The sequence below is a fragment of the Acipenser ruthenus genome, chromosome 57 (assembly GCF_902713425.1).
Source record: "Acipenser ruthenus chromosome 57, fAciRut3.2 maternal haplotype, whole genome shotgun sequence".
Classification (NCBI taxonomy): Eukaryota; Metazoa; Chordata; class Actinopteri; order Acipenseriformes; family Acipenseridae; genus Acipenser; species Acipenser ruthenus.
Genome location: NC_081245.1, coordinates 4,592,086 through 4,608,759, shown reverse-complemented (window position 1 = coordinate 4,608,759; position 16,674 = coordinate 4,592,086). Strand labels below are relative to the sequence as shown.

The following is a 16,674-nucleotide window of genomic DNA, read 5'->3' as shown; positions in this document are numbered from 1 at the left end:
GATAAAAATACTGCGGCTTCATGTTTCATTCTCCTCTTCTGCTGGCTGTCTGTCATCGTTCCTTAAGAGCTTCTTGTTGCAATTAATGATTACTGTGTTTTTAATGTAAGTGTGTGTTAGGGGGCTTTGGTCTGAGTTCAGGAGCTGCTCTTCAGTTCTAGCTGTCTGTCATTGGTATATGTGTTGGGGTTGATAGATGCATTTAAAGGGATTCATATCTACAGGTATGCCCAAAAGTTTTGCATCCCCCTATAGAATTAACTTGCTTCATAAAGTGGAATGAAAGCTGTTGAATAATGTAATGTTAACATATTGAATTACACACCGCTTTGTAGTTTTCCATCTACTTAACGGAAAACACACAAATTGAAAAAATGTGACAATTCAGAAATCTAATATAAAATACTACTGTACAACTAGGTAGACTTATTTTGAAGATATCATGTGATAGTTTATTTGATTACATGATGTTAAATAAAATATCTAAATTATGTTCATGTAGGTTTTGTTGTATTATATTTTTTGTATTGTCTCAATCCAAACATTCTACATAATGCAAAACCTGCACGCACACACACACTATGCTGTTGATTCAGAGCCAGCTGTTCAGACTCTCATGCTTGTCATGCCTGTAGGAATGAAGAGGCTTATCTCTGCATCGTGAACTGCTATGTGGAATGTGACAGGTTTTACGCGTTGGTAGTTTTGGCCGCTATAAGCACAACAGTATATCATTCAGGAAGGGCTGACATCTTGGATCCAGGCTGTGCTTCACCACAGGGAGCTCCTTGCTTCCACTGCCAAAAAACACACTCATTAAAGGAAGAGCCCAGCAAGCTGTCAAAGCTTCTCCTTGTGCTCCAGAAGAACAGGGGAGAGGGTGGGGGGTCAGGAAATCCATTCAGAAATGGCAAACTAGGGAGGTTTTTACAATGTGTGGATTCCCAAGCAGGGGAAGACACAGAATTATTATTTTTATTTCTGTCTTGTTGATGATGGACAGTTACAGAATATTTTGAATGTAAACTGTGTAATCATTTTAATAATAACTATTTGTAAGTGTAGCTGGTTACAATTTCATCCCTGCAGGAATACAGAGCACAGCTCCCCTGTGTGGAATCGGACAGGTCCATTTACACAGTGAGGGTTTGGGGTCAGATACACAGAGCTGCATATCATTTCAATGTCATTTTTATTTATTTATTTATTGCCACTTAACGTTTCGATTTTCAACAGGGGCAGGTTCATTTCTTCTACTCGCAAAGCCCTTTGCGGCTCCTGCTTTTGACTGATTTAACTGAAACAACAATCTATTTTCAGGCCATTAACAAGCCAAGTAACTAACGCTGTGAGCAATGCTCGTTTTCAAAACTGGAGCTAATGCAAACATCCAATCAGGTCAAATATGGAACAGCTGAGACTGAATAATCTGACATTCACGTTAATCGAGTGTGGTGGGAGTAAAACAGTGAAGGGAAGCAAACGAATATGCAAATGAATACTTCAAAACGGCATTTGGATCACGTCCTCCTCATAACCGCAGCGTCGTTTTTAATACATTGTTTTTAGGACCCCTTATAAAAGTAATACCATGCTATTTGTTTTTAATAAGCTTTACCATACATCTCTGTGTTTTACAATGCATACCTAGACAGAAAGACACATGGGGGAAAACTGCTCAAATACCCTGGTTAAGTTGTATTAACATCAATGTGTAAAAAGAAAGAAACCAATCAGTGTACAAAATCATAATGGGAAACACAATTAAGAGCCCATGGTTACAGTGAAGGTCTGCAGGAGTTGTATGGCAGCCACAGTCCTGCAGATTTTAGTTGCAGTTTGATCCAATCTGACCAGTCTATCAAATCACATTCAAAGTCTATACATTGAGTTTGCTGACAGCAAGATAACAGTAGGCACTGTGACTAGTTATACAACATCAGCACATGTTAGTAATAGATTATGGAATGCCATATGCTAGCCTCCTGACAAAGTGGAACTGATATCTATAATGCAATATAGGAGCAAAGCTACATGACCAAATACAGCTGGCAGTTTTGCTGGAGTGGCAGAAAAGCTCCTGATAAAAGCAGAGCCCGAGCGAGCCTCCAGCACTGGTCCTAGAACATCCATACTCTGGTAAGTGTCTGGAGGGTAACTGTCTGTATCTGTTGAGCAGTGTTGAGGCTGTGCTGTTTCACTTTGGTTTAGTGCACAGATCGTTTGGGGCGTTTGTGCGGCCGGAAGCCTCTTGCACGAGATGACTTCTGTCTTATGAAAAATAAGAAACGTCCTCCGCGTGATGTATTGCCGTTCAGGCAGCTTTATTGGTGCTGAGGCTTCCGCATTCTAACTCCGTGCCTTTCTACTGTAAGCATTGTGTGTTTTTAGTTATCTACTATTATTTTTTAACAAAGACACTGTGGCACAGTGTGCAGGGGGAGTCACACAGTCCAAAGAATACTCTAGGAGTGTCTTTTTATTTGTATTTAACAGCAGGACTGAGTCTTCAAGTGAAGGTGTTTTAGGAAGCTACAGAATAGACTGGGAATGTTTTATTTCAGAACGGTATAACTTGTAGTGTGGAGATTAATGTAGATCTTCCCCTTAGTGAGTAAGCACACACTTCCCATGTCGCTAAAAGAAAAACAACTTTCTAAAACACTTTCTGCTTTCTCAACTGTGCTGCAAATCCCTGTAAAACTGATCCATATTAAAATCTACAAGCAGCACAAAATCAGTTTCTAGCCTTTACGAAGTCTGCTTGAAGCATAAACACACTGAATTGGTCAGTTGTAAGTGATAGATGTATGTCAGGAAAGGTGCACAGTGTAACTGCACCACACTGTGTATTGTGCTTGTAGCTCCTGTCCACTTCACGCTATGATTTAATAAAACACACTGCGCTTTGCACCTGATAACTGAAGCTGGGGAAGTAAGTCACAGCTTAGAAGTTGCGTTGCTGTTGAACGCTGTTTCGCTGTTCACAAGAACCACTTCCACGCTGCTTTGCCGCTGCTAACTAACTTTCCTTTTCAGACCGTCACTGTTAAAGAGGACGATGTCTTGCCCATGAACCCCCCCAAGTACGATAAGATTGAGGACATGGCCATGATGACCCACCTCAATGAAGCCACTGTGCTGTATAACCTCAAAGAGCGTTTTGCAGCATGGATGATCTACGTGAGTGTGTTTGCACCGAGTAAATCAACACATTGAAAAGGTTCTTTTTATTATGACTCAACTGCATTTCATATGTTCACAATTTCAGACTTACTCCGGGCTGTTTTGTGCTACTGTGAATCCATACAAGTGGCTTCCAGTGTACGACCAGTCTTGTGTTAATGCATACAGAGGCAAGAAGCGTATGGAGGCTCCCCCACACATCTTCTCTGTCTCTGACAATGCCTATCAGTTCATGCTTACTGGTAGGTAGTAAGAAATCAAACCTATATTATTACAAAATGATCCTCTCCAGAAATCTTTTCTCTTTTACTCAGTGGAGAATCTGGTGCAGGAAAGACTGTGAACACCAACGTGACATGATTTCATTTTATTTTCATTCAGGGTAAATTTATCAGAATTCACTTCGGAGCCACAGGAAAACTGGCCTCCGCTGACATTGAGACCTGTAAGTTTCTTTTTTCTGCTGTAGTATCTCTTTTCCATCTGTGTCTTGTTTAAAGACATTTACAATTCTGACCGTAATACTTATTCATCACAGACTTGCTGGAAAAATCCAGAGTCACGTTTCAGCTGAAAGAAGAAAGGAGCTACCATATCTTCTATCAGATCATGATTAGCTTCCTTTAATGATTTTGTTACCCTTTTTGGTGTTGATGCGCCTCATGTTGTTTTTGCTATCCAGTCTGCCATTGACATTCTTGGGTTCAACAATGAAGAGAAATTGGGCATCTACAAAATCACTGGTGCGGTGATGCACTACGGTAACATGAAGTTCAAGCAGAAGCAGCGTGAGGAGCAGGCTGAACCAGACGGCACTGAAGGTAACTGATTTACAAGCACCTCTTGTATAAGCAGCTAACAAGACATGAAAGGCAGCCTTGCGAGACGCTATTGTGAGAGCCTGCAGAAATCATGCAGAGATAGCGCCATTGCTTTTGCATTACTGTTGAGAATCAGACATTAGATGAACATGCATTGTTTTTCAAGACATGCAAATCTCCTAGTAAGCTATTCTATTGATTTTAACCAGTATACACAACCAACATTACCTGGGGCTGGTTGTACTAAAGGGATCCGATCCCGGATTCGGGCTCATATGTTGATCTTGATCCTAGTTGCGTTGTACTAAACGGATCAGTGCTCAATCTGAGCTCAAACCTGATCTTGCTTTTGAGCAGGATCAGAACTTGATCCCACTTTTGAAAAATTGTGGAACTAAACAGATTGAAACAGACATGATTTAACGTTTTAGAAAACATTAAGCAAACAAGGCATTTAAAAGTAGCTGTAACAGTACTGTATTAAGATAATATCAATTAGAAAAAAAAAACTTTGTACAATATTTGTTTGTGTTTAGCTATAGCTGACATTTCTGTTTTCAGCGTATAGCTACAGAAAAAGATAGACCTAACTGTGTAATGAGGTTTCATAAATAATATTTTTACGTTTTCTGTGTTGACAAAGTCATACTGGCGTTCTCATGGTATCGATTACAATTAAATAAATAATTCGATTTGACGTTGTAGTTTTTTTAAGTACATATCATCCCCCCCCCCCCAAATTCCTTTTTTCTCAATAACTTAAGTTTACCTTTTACAGCCTCAATCTCCCCAAGTCCGCGACATTTTCCAGTTGCAGCTGTCTGTCAGCACTTGATTACATTTGCTTAAAATGTGTTGATAATTTGCCTTGAACCGACGCTGCAGCTAATATACTCGATCTGTTTTTATAGAATCGCTGAAGTTTTAAATTATACACGTACGGTAGTTGCTTCTGATTCATGTCGTTTAAATTAAACGCACTTCATTTTCTGACATTCAGAATCTTCAATCTCTGCGCCGCGCATATTCGCTTCTCATTGGTCAGTTTCTCTGGTTACGGCTGCGCAGCTACAAGATCGGATCAAGATTTCGGATCAGTGGAGCTTGATCCTGATCTGCTTAGTACAATGCCTTTTTATGATCCGGCTCCAGTGAGCCCGGATCCGATCCTGTTTTTTGATCCCTTTAGTACAACCGGCCCCAGGAGTCGTAAACACGATGTTGTGTTTGGTTTCAGTGGCTGATAAACTCAGTTCTCTGTTGGGTAATACAATATGTTAACGAAACGTTATTCAGCAGGTTTCATAATGTAATTGTGATTTTTTTTTGTCACATGATTACTATGTTTACCCACCAAATTGTTTTTTTTTAATTGTTTAAAATGTAAAAATTCTAATTAATTTGAGAGACGTATGTACAGAAATATCTCATAGCTGTTATAAATTGGAGATAACCCCCTCTAGTGGCTAGAAAAGGTACTGCTTTTAGAGTGCAGGGTACGTCACGCCATGTCGGTTCCAATTCCGCTGTGACCGAGCTGAAGTGATATACTGGGTTTTGAACCAGACAGAGGGAGGAAACTGGCTGGGTAGTTCACCTCAGTGCAGTGTGGCGACCCCTACTGTCCAATTCGCCCACCAAGGAAGACATAATCGACATAAGACATGTATGAGATGAATTTCATGGCTGCTCTACTTTAGAGTGCAGCACAGCGACCCACACAAACCCAAGCAGCTGTTTCTTCTCTGTGAATGGTAAATCAGCCGGGTCCATACACACACATACATACATATATATACCAAGCATCAAAATAATCACTGTTATAACATTTATTTTCGAAAAAAGAAGGTATCTAAATGTTTTTTGTTTCTTTTTAATCACTCGATCATTCATCCTTGACCACGACACGCTTGAGTGACTATGACTAAAGCAGCTTATCACCTAATTAGTGAGACAGTTGACTGGACGCTGGATATGGAGTGATTTCAGGTGTTGAATTGCAAGCTCGAGTAAAAGCAATAAAGAAATCAAAGAAAAAAACGTCTGTCCGGAGAGCAGCGTCATGTTGGAGGCTGGACTAGGGCAGCGTGGCTCGCCGTCTTGGGTGCTCACAGCCAGCGATTTCAAACCTGGTGAGACGATATAACCAGACACACTCTGTCAATCACAGGCCACGAACCGGGAGATCAAGAGTCACAACACCTGCCCGAGATCCACAGATCATTCTGCAGCATCTTCGTGATGTCAGTTGTTAATCAGCACAATAAAAAGTCACTGCACCTGCTCTAAAACAGAGTTTGTCATTTTTTGATCACATCTAGTAAATTTTATCCAAATATAAGTGATAAGTTTCTTTTGATGCTCAGTATATATTAGAGAGTAACACCAAACACGATTCAGACAGTTTCTCTAATGTCCATGGGGTTATATATTAGATACTGTTTATTTAAACAGAAATTGCAATACCAACGAAGTTACTATTTATAAATGTAATGTTATTTATTGAAAATCAATTAAATATTAATATTTTTCAACTGCTATCAAAACAACATACAATTAAAAGGGACTTCCGCCTTTATACAGCAGATTTCAACACTCTCTGAGTCATGAATCCTGTCATTCTACAAGATCTCTGCTTCACAATGTTTTTCAAAACGTCAGCAGGAATCTACACCGACAATATGACTGTAGAATTCGTGTTTCCTCTTGTTTTGCAATCGGTCTAAAAATAAATAAGGCTAATAGGAATTTGGTCTTTTTTAAAAAGCATTTTTTATTATTGTTTTTATTTTAGTAAATGCAACACATTTTCGCAGAACAACCGTTCTGTCTGGCCACTGTCCGTCACATACCTGTAAACACGACAGCGGAGCTGCGTTTCCAACACCGGGGGTGTCATCTACCGTGAACTTCACAGCTACGGAGCTGGCTTCCTCTACTACTGCTTGTGTTGCATCTGCAAGAACACGAGATGAAGTCGTTCTGAAACTTGTTAGAGGTACCCGAGGATACTGTGGCTGTTGACAAGCGATTGTAGAACAGATCATTGACAATATGGACAACGGCCATTTGGCCACTGCATCATAAATCCCAATGTAACTCGATTGACAAAATCGTTATATCACACACACCAAAAGTCCATTTTACAATGCTTTATTGATTCACATAAGCCGGCGTCCAACCAAAACTCTATAAATCTACAGTGTAACCAACCCCATCTTCTGTACCATAGCACCCCCTACAGCCCGTCAGGTTAAGCACAGCGTACTACCACACTAGAAATCCCTCCCTCTCAAACAGTGTAAAACAGTAACTACCCTCCCTACACCGTGCAATATGGCCTCATAAAATCTACTTGCATATAGATAAAAAGCAAAAAGACAAAAACCAAACAAATAGAACCTCCCCCCCCCCCCAAAAAAATATACCAAAATGTGTTTTATATAACTCAGCGTACACTTATGCCCTTCTTGTTATTTCAATCGAAGGGCTCAAAATCTCCACACCACAGTACAGTCTAAGGTAGGGGTGGGGAGGGGGGGAACCACGCAACGTACGTGTGAAGTATCACAGTTGCTAAGGAACATTAACACGTTAAACAAAGGCTTTTTGCGTTATTTTATTTGAGTTATTTTTAAATATAAAACATTTAAAATATGTAAGAATTTGTAACTTTTTTCAAATCATTCAACCCCTCCAAAAAAAAAAAAAGGACACACAGCTCGCGCCTCCCTTGACAGCTGTTTGAGAACGGCATAGTTTGAGAACCGCTGGACTAGATTGCTGCTTTTGCTTACAATTGCTTAATAACACGCTGTCGTAGTCAGAAATCACAGAAAGTAATTCCACATAATGACCTCTCTTGAGGAAGGTAAACAGAATCAGTCAGGCATGTAAGAACCTCACGATGATTTTTTTTTCTGTACTTGCTCATTGTGATGTATTGTATCCCTACACTTCTGCTCATCAGATAATTCGCATCTTAGTTTATCTCTGAGTTAGTCTTTGTCACCTGGAGGCTGTGTGGTCCGGTGGCTTGAAACCAGGAGGTCCCACGGACCCCCTGTGTGACCCGGAGCAAGTCACTTCACCTCCTTGTGCTCCGTCTTTCGGGTGGGACGCTGTTGTAAGTGACTCTGCAGCTGATGCAGAGTTCACACACCCTAGTCTCTGTAAGTCTGCTAAACAAACAAATACTGGCTATTGCCAAACTTATTGATCCGATCTTTAGGGGTGATGTTTAAATCGTTTTCGGCATCTTTAAACAGCTTGTTGAGCAACGCACTGGATACTGAAGTAAACTACAAGCCACTTATCAACATGAACGCGACAGTGCGCTTCGTTAAACCTTGACCTCTGTACGCCAGACGCAGGTTTATTCAACAAGTGTGTTAACGTGAATTGAAAACAAAACTGCCTGTGCTGACGATTATTATTATTATTATTATTATTATTATTATTATTATTATTTATTTCTTAGCAGATGCCCTTATCCAGGGCGACTTACAGACGTAAACAAAAAATACATTTCAAGAATTAATACAATTAAGAGCAAGATAAAATACAATGACTTCAGTTCTGGTAAGTACAAGTGTATGACAAAATACGATTATTATTTGTTTATTTAGCAGACGCTTTATTTAGCAGACGATTCAATATTGGAGCAGATAACAGTGTCAGTGATAGTTACATCAGGATACGATTAAATGCAAAATACTACAGATTGAATAACACTATATATGATAAGTGTATTGATTTGCGTGCATGTTTTTTTGCCCTGGGATTCCTGTTGATGACGCAACGCTTTTGGCCAGAGCTGTACGTGTAATAGGAGCACAGTAAGAGAAACGCTGTTCTCTGCTGAGCAACTAGATGGCAGCAAAGTTCAGCGCTCCCGCTTTCACTGAGTTTATGTTTCCTTGTTAATGTCCTTGTCACTGCTGGCGAGTTGAATGCTCTTCTGTACAATCCCAGGCAAGGTTTACAGCAAATACAGGTTCATTTATGTCAGGGCTTCTCAAAGTCGGTCCTGGGGACCCCCTGCTGTGTCTGCTGGTTATCATCCCGACCGCGCTCTCAATTACTGAACGAGACCCTTCATTCAATTCTTCAATGATATCCCACAGGTATAATTCCAATGCAAACTGAAGTACGCTGTCCTCACAGCTTAGTCAAGCAGTTCTGTAAATCCGCATGAAGACTGTTCAGTGTCACTCATAGTTAGAGCGGAGCCATTCTGTAAAAATACTGGCTGAGAACTGTTAAAACTATACATTATCATACAGCCTACCGTGTGTGTGTGTGTATATATATATATATATATATATATATATATATATATATATATATATATATATATCCTGACAGTGGTCTATATTGCACGTATCGGTCAATATTAATCGTGATTGCATCACCGCACTGTCTCCTAATCCACTCTCCAGGGGGGCCGGTTGTACTAACGAGATCAAAAAACAGGATCAGCTCCGGGCTCACTGGAGCCGGTTCATGAAAAGGCATTGTACTAAGCGGATCAGGATCAGGCTCCACTGATCCGAAATCTTGATCCGATCCTGCAGCTGCGCAGCCGTAACTAGAGAAACTGACCAATGAGAAGCGAATATGCGCGGCGCAGAGATTGAAGAATCCGAATATCAGAAAATGAAGTGCGTTTAATTTAAACGACATGAATCAGAAGCAACTACCGTACGTGTATAATTTAAAACTTCAGCGATTCTATAAAAACAGATCGAGTATATTAATACCGGTATCTGGTTTTGTTTTGTTTTTTAACTTCTAAAATGTTTTAATAGATGTTACCGTAATCACGGCCGTGTGTATTGAAACCTCATTACGCAGTCAGATCTATTTTTTTTGTAGCTATACGCTGAAAACAGAAATGTCAGATATAGCTAAACACAAACTAATATTGTACGAAGTGTTTTTTTTTTCTAATTGATATTATCTTAATACAGCGCTGTTACAGCTACTTTTAAATGCATTGTTGCTTAATGTTTTCTAAAACGTCAAATCATGTCTGTTTCAATCTGTTTAGTTCCACAATTTTTCAAAAGTGGGATCAAATTCTGATCCTGCTCAAAAGCAAGATCAGGTGTGAGCTCAGATTTGAGCCCAGATTGAGCTCTGATCCGTTTAGTACAACGCAACTAGGATCAAGATCAACATCTGAGCCCGGATCCGGGATCGGATCCCTTTAGTACAACCGGCCCCAGAACGTTCTGGGTAGACTCCCTCACACACAGAGACACACCCGCTGCATTCTCCCGCTTGGGCAGAGATAGTTACAGTGGGGTCCACACGTCCAACTTGCATTATTCAAATCTCTTGATAACTCTGAAGATTTTTTGTCCCATCCCCAGGTCTGACACGTGTAGTACTTTAATAAGACAATGTTAATCCAGCACGTTATCTACCACTGGATTGAGCGCTAGGGTTTAGGGTTTGATTTAACCAGCAGGCAACAGTACTGTACTGTATACAAAACGACAAGTAGAACACTGCAAACACTGTCTTTACGAAAGACAACTGAACTTCCAGAGGCTGCAGAGAAACAACAAGGGTATGAAGAAAAAGAAAGAAACGTGCCGTTGCAGTTAACACTAGCGATGGGACTGAAGCCTGCGCTGATCCCACCCGACACGAATCAATCCAAGCAAACAGCGCCACGAAGCAAAGCTCATAGAACCGGGTTTAGCAGCAGCGGACAGGAAGGACACTTTCACGTATTGTTTTCAAATTAACAAACAAAAAAGCATTAAGTATGTAGAAACAGAGCTCTTTATGAACATTATTGGTAAAAAAAAAATCCTCCGATCAGTTATAAGTGTATAAAGGATGTAGAGTACACCGTTTCTTTAAAGATGGAAACGGCAGGAATTTGAACCGAACCCTCCCCTCCCCTCTCCTCTCCTCTCCTCTCCTCTCCTCTCCTCCCCTCCCCTCCCCTCTCCTCTCCCCTCCTCCCCTCCCCTCTCCTCTCCTCCCCTCTCCTCTCCTCTCCTCCCCTCCCCTCTCCTCCCCTCTCCTCCCCTCTCCTCCCCTCTCCTCTCCTCCCCTCCCCTCTCCTCTCCCCTCCCCTCCTCCCCTCCCCTCTCCTCCCCTCTCCTCTCCTCTCCTCTCCTCCCCTCCCCTCCCCTCTCCTCTCCTCCCCTCCCCTCTCCTCTCCTCTCCTCTCCTCTCCTCTCCTCCCTTCTCTTCGCTAATCTATAGCTAGAGATAGACTACATGCTCCAGTGAAGAATCTGCTTGCAAGCACGAATCAAAATATCCTATCCTACTTACCACGCCATCTTACACGCTACGGTTGCTGCAGTCTCATCAAATTACAAGCAACTTATTTCAAGCAACTAGAGCTTGTTTTCGATTGGACAACACTTTTCTATTTCTAGTGCAATTATTTAAGAAGGTTTTTATTGGTTAATCGCATGTGTGGTTGATATGCAAAATATACACTCCGGGCAATTTTGAAAAAAAATAAACAACGACAGGGCTGTCTAGAAAAAAAAAACAAAAACACTGACATGCTCCTTTACACTGAGACGATTGTTTAAATTATACATGCCCAATTAACCGCGAAAAATATATATATTTTTTAAATAACATAAGAGTTTCCAAACGAGAAGAGACCCCATTCAGCCCATCTTGCTCGTTTGGTTGTTAGCAGCTTATTGATCCCAGAATCTCATCAAGCAGCTTCTTGAAGGATCCCAGGGTGTCAGCTTCAACAACATTACTGGGGAGTTGGTTCCAGACCCTCACAATTCTCTGTGTAAAAAAGTGCCTCCTATTTTCTGTTCTGAATGCCCCTTTATCTAATCTCCATGTGTGACCCCTGGTCCTTGTTTGTTTTTTCAGGTCGAATAAAGTCCCCTGGGTCGAGATTGTCAATGGAAATTGCTTGATATTGTTGTCAAAAGTGTATGACATGTCATTAAATAACACATTGCCTTCTCTGAGCATTAGTGTAATTGTCCGCTTCACGAAATGCTTTCTCTGGGAGACAGTGGGCTTTCTTTATTTAATGTATTGCGTTGTGCAGATCTACCAGGAGATGGCACTGAAGAGCAAGGAGCGCTTCGGCTCAGTGCATCTTTTTATGAACCAAACGATTCATGGTTCTGGAGACTTCGCTTTTCCCCATCACTAGTTAATTGCATTGGTGAACTGGAGATGTGGATGAGGACTCAGTCAACAAAATGTATTCAAATCAAAGTAACTCGGTGTTCCAACTAAACAAAACCTAGCGAGTCCTCAATCTCACCTCCAGTGGAGTTCAGATACCGAGCATCGGGCACGTATTCCATTGACTAAATAACCCCATTCTCACAGCTATCAAAAGAAAGGAAATTGATTTTTACTGTACAGGATAAACAATCACATAGGAGCCATTCTAGAGCTCTCCCTACAGGCAGAGCCGGTCCCGGGCTAGGAATGGAGCACCAGCGGCAACATGAGCTCCAATCGCTATATTCGGATACACCCCCCTCCCCCCCGCCAGTATACGCTACAGTTCATAAACCTCAAACACAAAGAAGCAGTTTCTCCAAAACCCCTGCCGGCGCTCCTACTTCCCAGCCCCGCATCCATGCTCACGCACTGCTCGTTCTACGGAGGTCCTCCCAGCTCTCTCCTCCTTCTTCTTAACGGAGCTTTATATAGTATCCAGCTACCAATAATTTGACTAATTAATCAATTGCAACGCGATTTCCTTACACCCATTCACACGTATCGATATAACATATCGATATAAAATAATCAAAGTGCAATAAAAAAGCGACACATTTTAAATGACCAATACAAAATAAAGTGTAAAGAAAGCCTAACCCTGTTACACATGAATTACTGCACAGGAGTTATTAATAATAATAATAATAATAATAATAATAATAATAATAATAATAATAATAATAATAATGACGGATGTCATCAGACCCAAAACCGAGGCTGCTGTGTTTTATGTTCGGATATGTTCGCACTCCAGTGAGATCTGGCGACGCTGCGCCAGGAGTTTCCGAAGCATGTTAAGAGATTATAATGTGGGAGCGGAAACGAGAATCACCGCAGTTAAGTTGCAGTCTTTCCAAGTGTTTAGTGTTAAAAACTCGAGTCCAGGTGCAGCTCTGATAGGAGCCTTCGGGTCTCCGCTCGCTCGCCCGCCCGCTGAAGAGCACTATGCGCCGCTGCCGCTGGCTCTCCCTCCCGGCTCCGTCTCGGTCTCTCTCCCGGTCCTTCAGTCACAATACCTTACCCGTCCCAATGGAATTTATCATTTCATTTGTAACACGTTTGTTTTTTCATTATTTGAGAGTCGAACCCCCCCCCCCCCCCCCGCTGATTTCCTTTATTCAAAAACTGAACAACGAAAAACAAACGGGTTCGTTTTTTCAACAAAAACAAACAACGAACAACAAACTTGGATATAACTGCAGCAGGCTCCCTAACACACACTTAGATTAAAATCTCAGTATTAATGAATTGGAACAAGAACCACTTCAGCAGACGTCAAGCAGTAGAGGAAAATGAAACATGAAGCCGCAGTATTTTTTAACAGCGGATAGCTTTCATCGGGATTGGTGTGTTCAGCATTTCTTTACATAGTTTGAAATGATATGCAGCTTTATATGGGAGCCAAAACCCACACTGTGTAAATTGACCCGTCAGATTCCACACAGGGGCCCACGATGCAGGGATTAGTGCTCTGCATTCTGAACAGCAGACCCCGAATCATGTTCAAAATGCATATATGAGCAAGACATTTTAAATACTAGCATTGTTTAGAAAAACAAAAACCTCGAACATTATAACAGAATCCTGCACTTCCTCTGTGCAGTTGTGATCTCTTGATGGCAGCACAATAAACAACAAAGGACGGAATATTGCAGAGGCGGCACCGTTTCTGTGTAGTTGTTATTGTACGGTACAGTGTGTTAAACTTTAAATGCAATACTACGGTGCTCTCCAAATATTTCTGTTTATACTGTATCTATACGCACTTCAAATAAAATATATTCAGCTATTATGAAGCAAAATACAATAACTGACCAGGTTTCACCAAATACACCACATAAAAAGACACCTTTTTGACAAGCTCTTCCCTTGAAGATCTCCAATGTTTTGTTTTTTTTGTATAAAAGCTGTGTGTACTTTTGAATTTTTACAGGGATTAAACTCACCAGGTGAACATGCAGGATCAAAGAAACAGAACAGAGACAACGGGAGAGAAGAAAGAATAATTAAGACAAATGAATACTGAAAACACAAATAAGATATCGGCTCTGTTTATTTGATTTATTTTTACTTTTTCTCTGTTCTCTCAAAGCGTGCGTCGCCCAGTTTGACCACCTCTGCTATATACCATAGACAAGAAGGACATTAGGACCCGGAAGAGCACATGTGTATATATTTATAATCCAGGGCTGGCAATGGAATGTAAAACAAGCAATGTGATTGGTGGAGCAAGGTTCCAGCTGTCCATATTGGATGGATAAGGACAGTTGGAGCCTTGTCATGTACTCTAAACCGCTGCGCTGCCTCACAGAATTTAAAGTATCGGTATCCATCGTGCTTACCGTTACAGATGCTGTAAGTATGAAACCGAGTGACCAATTACCCACAAAAATCCCAAAGCTGTAATCAGACATGCCGATTTGGATGAAGAACAATTAACTGAACGGGAAGATAGCAAAACAGGAAAAAAAACCTCCCTCACCCCGACTTTGTCACTTCAGATAATGTATTTTTTGGCGGTTTGGAAACGCTAAAGAAAGACATTTGTGCGCATTATCCACCCCTCTCTGACACCTTGAACACATTACTGAAATCCGAGACGTTGTTGAATTTATTTTTATTCTTCACGTCTTTTCTGCTCAAACAGCGTGTCTGCCCTGAGTGACAGGAAAAAAACAACCAAAATAAAACACAGTGTCCACCTCCACTCCAAAACACCAAGAGGGCAGCAGTGTGGAGTAGTGGTCAGGGCTCTGGACTCTTGACCAGGTGGGGGACACTGCTGCTGTACCCTTGAGCAAGGTACTTTACCTAGATTGCTCCAGTAAAAACCCAACTGTATAAATGGGGAATTGTATGTAAAAATAATGTGTTATCTTGTAACAATTGTAAGTCACCCTGGATAAGGGCGTCTGCTAAGAAATAAATAATTATAAAAAAAGAATTGTGAAAAAAGATCAAATAAAAAAAACTGCTAAACGACAGAAAATGAATTACGAAACACACAAAGAAAGAAAAAAACTTGCTGTATGAACTTCAGAAGCATTTTCTGTTATTTATTGACTATTTACTTATTTACTTATGCTGTATCAGCTATATTTAAACATAATACTGTAAAGCCATAAATATTTACGACCAGAATATTTGGCGAATCACACCCATGAAACCAATTTTGCTTCAGAAATGTTGGCATCCTGCTGCACTGGTAGTAGTGTATTACTTCATTATATGTACAGCACTAAGATATGTGTGCCAAAAATGTTAACACATAATAAAAGACTCACAAATATTTAGGGCTTTACGGTATATAAAGTCATATCTGCTATCCAGCCTGGACTCACAATATATTACATATGTACTGCCGCTTCAGGCATTATAGTATAGTATAGCATTATAGCGGTAACAATAGTCTTCCCTTGGGTCAATCATTTTCCATATATATATAAGACTCACCTCTTCAAACAGCACCTGTGGAACTCCTCTGTTTGTACCCTGGGACACTATCACCCTTCATTTAAATATGCTTCATTTTGCTCGTATCTGCCCCCTTTTTACTGCATTTAATCCTGTACTTCAGAATACTGTAATCTGCCAAGTGTTTAACCTGTAGTACGTTGTATTTAATCACATCCTGATGTAACTATCACTATTTAATCATATCCTGATGTAACTATCACTATTATCTGCTGTATTATTGAATTGTGGTTTGTCACACTTGTACTTTGCTTGAACAAAAGTTATTGTATTTCTTGCTCTTATTGTATTACTTGTATTGTAACACTTGAAATGTATTTGCTTACGATTGTAAGTCGCCCTGGATAAGGGTGTCTGCTAAGAAATAAGTAATATATATATATATATATATATAACCTGATCTGGTCAATCTTAAATTTTACCAGTAAACATTTACCAAGCGAGGTAGTAAATGTCCATAATTATAAAGATACCAATAGATTGTCAATTAACAAAATAATCGTTTATGTCGAAGAAAATATTTATTTCTTTATCCACATTTTCCATTAACAGAAAACATTGATGTATGTGGGAAAAAGGATGGGGGAAACTGCTCATCTACCTTGGGAAACTTTTATAAAGGATACGTTCTATTAAAATCAAGATATAAATGTGTAAAAAGAAAGAAACCAATCAGTGTGCAAAATCATAATGGGAAACACAATTCAGACTCCCCGGTTACAGTGAAGGTCTGCAGGAGTTGTATGGCAGCCACAGTCCTGCAGACTTTAGTTGCAGTTTGATCCAATCTGACCAGTCTATCAAATCACATTCAAAGTGTATACATCGAGTTTGCTGACAGTAGGTACTGTGACTAGTAATAATATAATAATAACACACTTCAATTTATAACACCTTCCATGTACAAACATCACAAAGCACTGTACAGTTAGTAAAACAGACACGAGAT

General features: G+C 40.3%; 1 pseudogene; it reads left to right on the top strand.

The window, feature by feature from the left end:
- Window positions 1-2,876: 2,876 nt before the first annotated feature.
- Window positions 2,877-14,537, top strand: LOC117967220 (myosin-13-like; annotated as a pseudogene).
- Window positions 14,538-16,674: the final 2,137 nt, after the last annotated feature.